Genomic DNA, 7,327 nt, shown 5'->3' on the forward strand with positions numbered 1-7,327 from the left:
ATGAAAAGCTCGACATTTCGCAGGTATTCACACACGCGCAACTAATTATCAGTGGGGTGTGTGTACATGCATTTTTTTCCAGTGCTTATGGATGCTAATGGCCGCTTAAGATTCCTTGCTAAGAGAGTGGGTGTATGAGTGACTTCAATTGTGTGTGATTTGTGTGACTGAATTGTTCTGTTGTGATAATATTTGTCTTTTAATCTCAAGTCTCTCTTCATCTCAGCGAGACCTCCTGAATAAATAAAAGTTAATGCTACTTCCAGCACCAAAGCAGGACATGGAAGCAGCATATTTTAGCCATTTTAGCAAGGTGATGATTGTTAGGAAGATAGTGAGCATATGGACTGACAGTTAATTGATTTTCTTGCCAAGAGAGTTAGTTGAGAGGATCCATACTACTGTTAGTATGAGGCTGGAGCTGAAAGGTGATCAGCTTGAGTTAGCATAAAGAAGGGAAGCAGCAGTGCAACACGTAACTTCCCATAAAACCACAAAATGTAGTTTTTTACATCACTGTTTGTGTAAGGATTAAACAAACACGATAATTAGTGAGCTTTAGAGGTGCCAGTGGGTGTATTTTTTAAACTTTGGACATGCTATCTGCTTTCCTTTAGTCTACTTTTACTCTTTATGCTAAACATAGGCTAACCGGCTGCTGGCTCAAGCTGTATACTTCTGCTGTTGAATCTGGTCAGCATTGAATTAATGTGCAAGAATCTGAACACTGCTACTGTTCTCTATCAGAAAAACTACAAACATTGAAAGCCACCTTTCAAGCCTGCGGGGGGTGTTTGATACTCAAAAGGCAGATTTCGGGTGGAGTATTGCTTCCTCTGGTTGCATTGAAATGCCCAGTAAACAAGTCACAAAGGTAAGAAGCAGTGGCACACCAGGGATTTGTAAATCCAGACATCCTGAAAGGGATTCTCAGTGGGATCTCAGACTCATATCTCAAACCAGAACAGAGGCTTCAGTTCTGCTTCTCATTTCAACAAGCGAGTGTTTTCAGTTTCTAATATTCATCCATTATCAGAGGAGAATCACACCCATTGGTGGGTGGTCTGTCACCGTCCTTCTCTACTGCCCATCCACAAGAGAAGATAGGCCTGGTTTGCATATTTATAGGGAGGATGTTTGTTGTTAGAGATCCGCTGTTTGAGTGTATGAATTAGCTTAAGTTCAGCAGTTGCCATAGTCACGGATATGGTTGTTTTATTTGAGCCCATTCAACCTCACATGCACACATCCCTGCCCCCCTTGGCTTCCTTGAGTTTCTGTAGCTGTATAGCTTTTTTTTTTTTTTACATGGTGTTGGTGTCTGTCTTCAGCCTGATGGGATTTTCCCTCACTAGTAAACCAGAGGCAACATATATAATTTAAAAACTTAGTATAAAACACAAAATACGGTAATCAATCTTATGGTTTCCACATCTTTAACAACATAAGCTGAGAGGAACAGCCCAGTGCACGCACACTTTAGCACTGCTTGAGTTCCTGGAGGTCCCGTGGAGGACATATGCCACAGCAACATGGTGTTTGTCATGTGGATCTGAAAGCGACAGTCGATCCACCGCAGCACCCTGGCCAAGAAGGCAGAGGAATGCAGGAACCTGGAGGGAGTCCAGGTAAATAGTGCCAGACGTAGAGAGCAGTCCAGGTGCTACTGCTAGCGGCACAGAGACAAGGTTGGAATGCAAGAGTTTGCCACCTTTCAGCTTCTTGCTGTGAGAACAGCCGTCAGCTCTGTGGGCAGATCCACACCGGTGGAGAAAGCAAGATAGAAGAGGGGACACAGATGGGAGAATGGATGGGTGGAAGGGGAGGAAAGAGCCTTATGGATGGTCTATGCACATATATAATCCCAGAGCACAATTTGCCAAGGTGACAAGTAAATAACTAACTACGTTTGTGCTCCAAAGATGCCAAATTATGAGCCCATCCTCCCAAGAAAAATGACCCTATAGGTCATAAATTCGGTCGCCAAAAATGACCTATATTTACATTTGAGTGACAAATGCCATCTAGCGGCAGTAATTATGACCTGAGGAAGTGACGCACTTCAGATGATGTCAATACAACATGACTTCCTTATGAGGTGGATGTAGGTTGGGTGGATGGCTAGATAGTTAGATAGCAAAAAGTGGAAAAAGCTGCAGGAGACCACTGTCTGCTTCCTGTTTCCAACCACAAGTATCATGTTTTCAACTTGGAGCATTTTTAAAAAAAAACTTACTGTTGCCATGACAATGACAGTTGCCACATTTAACCATGTTTTAAGTGATCATTTTAACCCAAACCATGATCTTGCCCTAAACCTAACCAAGTACAAGTTCTGGAGTACAGGAAAAAAATGACCTATGTGGTTGTTTAATTTGGAGGACTTGTTACAAATTACACGCATATATGCAAATTGTGGGAGGAAAAAAATATGAAAAAAAGTCAAGTTAACCTCCAAAATCCTGGCATCAAAAAAGGTGAGTTTTTGATAGCCAGTGATAAAATGGACAAACGCTGTGCATTTTTACAAATACCGCTAATAGGCATGCAACTTAGTTATATGCATTGGTGATATATATACCTCCAGTTATCTTAAAAGATTTAGTAACTTCTGTGCTATTTCATCATCTGTTAACATTATTTTGTCTATGCCTATGAAAACAACCAAACATCATATGCTCATCACACACGCTGACATAAGCATGGCTGGTATTAGGTATGACTCAAACAAACGTGACAGACAGCACGTTGAAGCTGCAGCATGAAAGCTGACAGGGTGAACACTGTCTTTTAAAAAGAAAGGCTGATGGCCTTCTGAAGTCTCCAGAGTTGGTCCCCCTCAACCACTTCTAAATGTTGCTGCAAAACATAAACATGAGGATTGAGCACAATGATTGTGGAAGGAAAATGTCTAGACTGGATACACAAATGAGTGTGTGTGTGTGTATGTGTATGTGTGGGAGGACTGCCCTATGTATCTGGGATATTCAGACTGGAAGAAAGAATATCTGCTCAACTTCAGTTTGAAGCTGAGTAACATCAAAGGTTTCAATTCGAGGTTGAGATGAGTCTCACAGGCTTACTGAGGTTTTGTTATGTGAAGAAAACTGCTAGCTATAACATGAGAGCACCCCGCCTCAAAATCCCAATAATATGATGCAATTGAGTTCTGCAAATATATCTCATTCTGCTTGTAGATGACAAACAAAACAGAGAAATCAACATGATAAGACGTATTACCAGTTTTTGATAGAACACTTTAAGGTTGAGATGTGAAAACCATCGACGTCATTCAATTGGATGTTTGTGTTACGTTAGTGCATATGTGTACAGTAGGTGTATACATTGCGTGTGTGTCAGCCTCTGTTGTGTTCACACCCCACCTTGCCCTTTAGGAAGATTTTCAGACAGTTAACTCTTTGGTATTTCTCACCAGACACAGGATGCTCCTGAAAATGCAGTGGGGGAGGGATGGATGACGGGACATGTTATTTAAATGACTAAGTCTTTTTGTGCCAGTGTCGACTTTGCAAACCATGTGGTGTATTGCATCAAGCTAAAGCTGAATGGAAAATTTTGAATTGCAGGTGTGAAATCTCAAGGAACACCTTGTTTGTCATGGGACATAATTAGTGCAGTGAACATGAGATGTTGCTTGAGACCAATCACAGCGTGCTTACGCTAATACGATGTGACCTTTGTTCAGTATGGGCATGAACGCTGGATTTCTGATCTTAGCCTTGTAATAGGCTTTAACTCTGTCAGCTCAGGGTTTTAGCATCTGTTTCAATGTAGACAAGACCTATATGGCTTGTTTTGCACTTTTGGCTGGACCACAACAGCGTGACCAACCCTGCAAAAACACAAATGTCTTACCAATAGTGTCGCATCATCACTCCCCTTGACTGGGTGTCGCCACGTGTCACCACTTCCTGTGTTTCATACACAGTCCAGCCATATACTAGGTTTTGACCTAGTCTTGTTCAAAAAGCTGTCACCACTTTACCAATAACATTGTTCAGAACCTGTTGACAGAAAATGAAAAATGTGCCCTCTCTGCATTTACATTAGTGGAGTGAGACCTAATCCTGATGACATGTGGAACCAAAATGGTGGACAGCAGACAACAGTGACCTTTGGCCTAAAGGATGGAGTGGAGGACGGGGGGGTGAGGGGTGAGTGGTGCTTGCAAATGGGAGGAAGGTAGTCAGTAAACAATCAGCGTCAACAAGATAAACAACTCCCCAATTCTGCAATCTCCCATCCCTCGTCTCTCATTAGTTTTCCTGATTAACAATCACGCTGGAGTCGCATTAACACACTGTACCAGATCTGTGATTTTCCACGAGCACAGACCCAAACAAGATCAGGCTTTAATATGAAAGTAAACACAGCACAAAAAGATTGTTTAACCTCGACATTCAGAGGGTAGGCCTTACTGGGATGAAGATTTCATTGAGGTAATCTCTACAACATGCACATTAAAAACACACAATCTCAAGATCTGTAACCATCCTAGTTAAAGGAGGTCAATAGATAAAAATTAAATGACACTAACTTAACCATGTCCTTGTGACACAGCATGTCTGCACTGGCTCCATTGCTACAGCCTATTTATTGTTGAGGGAAGGTTTTATGAGCCCAAAGCATTACTGTAAATGCAATGAAAAAAAAAAAAAGGAACCACTCTTCAGTCACATATTGAAAACATTTGAGTAATTTCCCGAGAACATCACTTTGATTGGGGGATTATCACTTCGAGACTCCCTGCCTCGGCTGCGGAAGCCGAAAACACATGTTGCTGATATTTTGTTCCTCAGACATGCCTAAATATGGAAATTGACTGAAGCAGGAGAATGAAACATTAAACTCTCATTTTATGATTTTTTAAAATGATTGATTACTATAGAATATGGCTACACACTGAAGAATATGTTTGTCATTATTGTTAATTCTTGAAAATTAAAAACCTTAAACTTCATTTTGTGGTTTTGCAGCACAGGCTTTAGTGTGGAATGCATAAAATGTGACTCAAAACAGTTTGCACAGTAATACACAAGTAAACCAGGGAAAGGGGAAATAGGGAAAAATAGACAATTCTGAGGTGGACATTTTAGCGACTTAAAAAGACCAAAATGTACACACCAGTAGTTTCAGCTGACTCCAAAATAACTATATTAAAAGATATTGAAACTGACAGCTGCTCAAAACAACAGATGTTACCTTCTAGTTACTAAAACTAATACAGCCATCATAAAAAGCCCAAATAAAACTCTTCCTTGGTTGATTTTATGACTCAAATTACTAAAAAAAAAAAAAAAAAAAAAAAGTCAAAATGCTCTTATTTACTGTGCAGATTTGCTCACTGATGATCTGCGGCACAAATGTTAGCATCGGTCAGAGGCCAGCTGGGGACCGGTGGGGTTGACAGGATCGAGATGTTTAGGTAAGATGGAACGATAGAAGAAGGAAAACAAAGAAAGAAGGGAGAGAGTAGTCATTTGGCTGACAGGCCCGAGGCAATGAGCAATGCAAGGCCTGAGCCACTATGATCAGAGTGCATGCAGATGATAAGTCTATAAATAGCAACATGCAGCAGGAGGGACAAAGGCTATTTCCTTTCAAATGATGCAAAAGGCTGGTTAAATTTTTGTACTGTGACAAGGTCTTTAAAAACATGACCAGTTATTGTTGCATATTTCTTCTCATTTTGGCCCAGTGACGTCAAACACACCAGCAGGAGGACTATTTTTACCATAGTATTATTATCAAATATCACAAGATTTGATTACTAAGCTTATATCACCAGGAGGGTTTATAAGATAACAATAAACACTTTATTCCAACATTTTCGTGAACTGTAGGAACTAAAAAAAAGATATTCATGCATGTTTCAAACATGCACACCTCAATCATTAAAACAGATGCCAGGTTATTCATTTTAGGTGAAAGCAATGATCATGTGTACGTTAAAAGGCCCTCGCTGATCAAAAGGATTTTGTCCATTTTTTCTGGGTTTGCAGCCAAAAATCCACAGATGTCTACATGACAGTGATTCAGTTTCCATTTTAAAAACAATTTCAAATGTGATACAGGCTGAGATCCAAGCAGCTCAAGTAGCTGTACATGAATTTTTCAAAACCAGATGTTATTTTGCAAGTCTTTTACATTCTAATTGAACAGAAGGCATGTATTATTCCTGCCTGTCTGCTTGATCAGCACTCATTAACAATACAAACCCTTTTATAAAAAGGTTCTTGATAACTGAGCTGATTGTCAAAGCATGTCACTGAATAATTCAAGCAAATGCAACAGCAAAAAGTCACATGTTTCCACTGAAGTTCACTTCAGTAGGACGAAACAGTGCTTCTAAAACTGTGCTGGGTGAAATTAAACTTCAAGAGTGTTAACATGCATACGTTGGTGAACTGCTTACTTACATAAAAGATCCATGCAGGGTCAAGGTTCTTTCAGACATTTGCACGATTGCATTGACCTCGAGTGAGGTCAAACAAATGCTCACACAACGAAACATGAAGTGACAATCACCCCGTGTGACTCAATAAACCTGTGGCCTCCTGCAATCTGAAACAAGCTACAGATGTACAGAGTTCAGTGGAACAGTGTGACGTTACTGCATATGTTGGCCTACGATAAGAAGTGTATAACTTGCATAACTTCTCTATAATTACCCCATGAATAGTCATGAGGTGTAGCCCAAACAGAGCACCAGCTTGACCAGAGAAAATGCGACAATTCAGTTGTGAAACATTCTCACAGTGTGCGCAAACTCTCACTATGACTGTACAGCGGCTGCACTGTCTCAAACAAGGATGTTGTGAGGCTAATTTGGTTGCTTGTTTACTGTCTTCAAGTCACTATGGAGAACATACATGCAGGCAGGACAGCAGACACTATTCTCCTGTGAAAAGCTATCAAACTGCCTCATAAATAAATCATTGTATTCCATTAAGCTTGAGGAGTAACACAAAAAAAGAGCAAATATCTCCCCTGGTCTGATCTGTATACACTGAATTAAAATTGCATGGGCGGAGAAATCATTAATCATCTCACTAGCAAGCAGCCTCACTGCTTAAGTGGGTATCAACAGGGCAAACAAAAGATAGCTAATGGCACATAAGCTATCCAGTTCATTTTGGCCTTTATAGCTGTCTGCATTATGGCAACATTTACATTTTTTAACATTAATCTAACAGGAGTTAAAACTTCACTCAGATGAGACTGAAATTAAGTCATGCAAAACGCAGGCGGGCAAAACACAGGAAATAAAAACTCTTGATATATAAATTCATGTACAGCAGCTGAA

The sequence above is a fragment of the Thunnus albacares genome, chromosome 3, assembly GCF_914725855.1.
Source record: "Thunnus albacares chromosome 3, fThuAlb1.1, whole genome shotgun sequence".
NCBI classification, from domain to species: Eukaryota; Metazoa; Chordata; class Actinopteri; order Scombriformes; family Scombridae; genus Thunnus; species Thunnus albacares.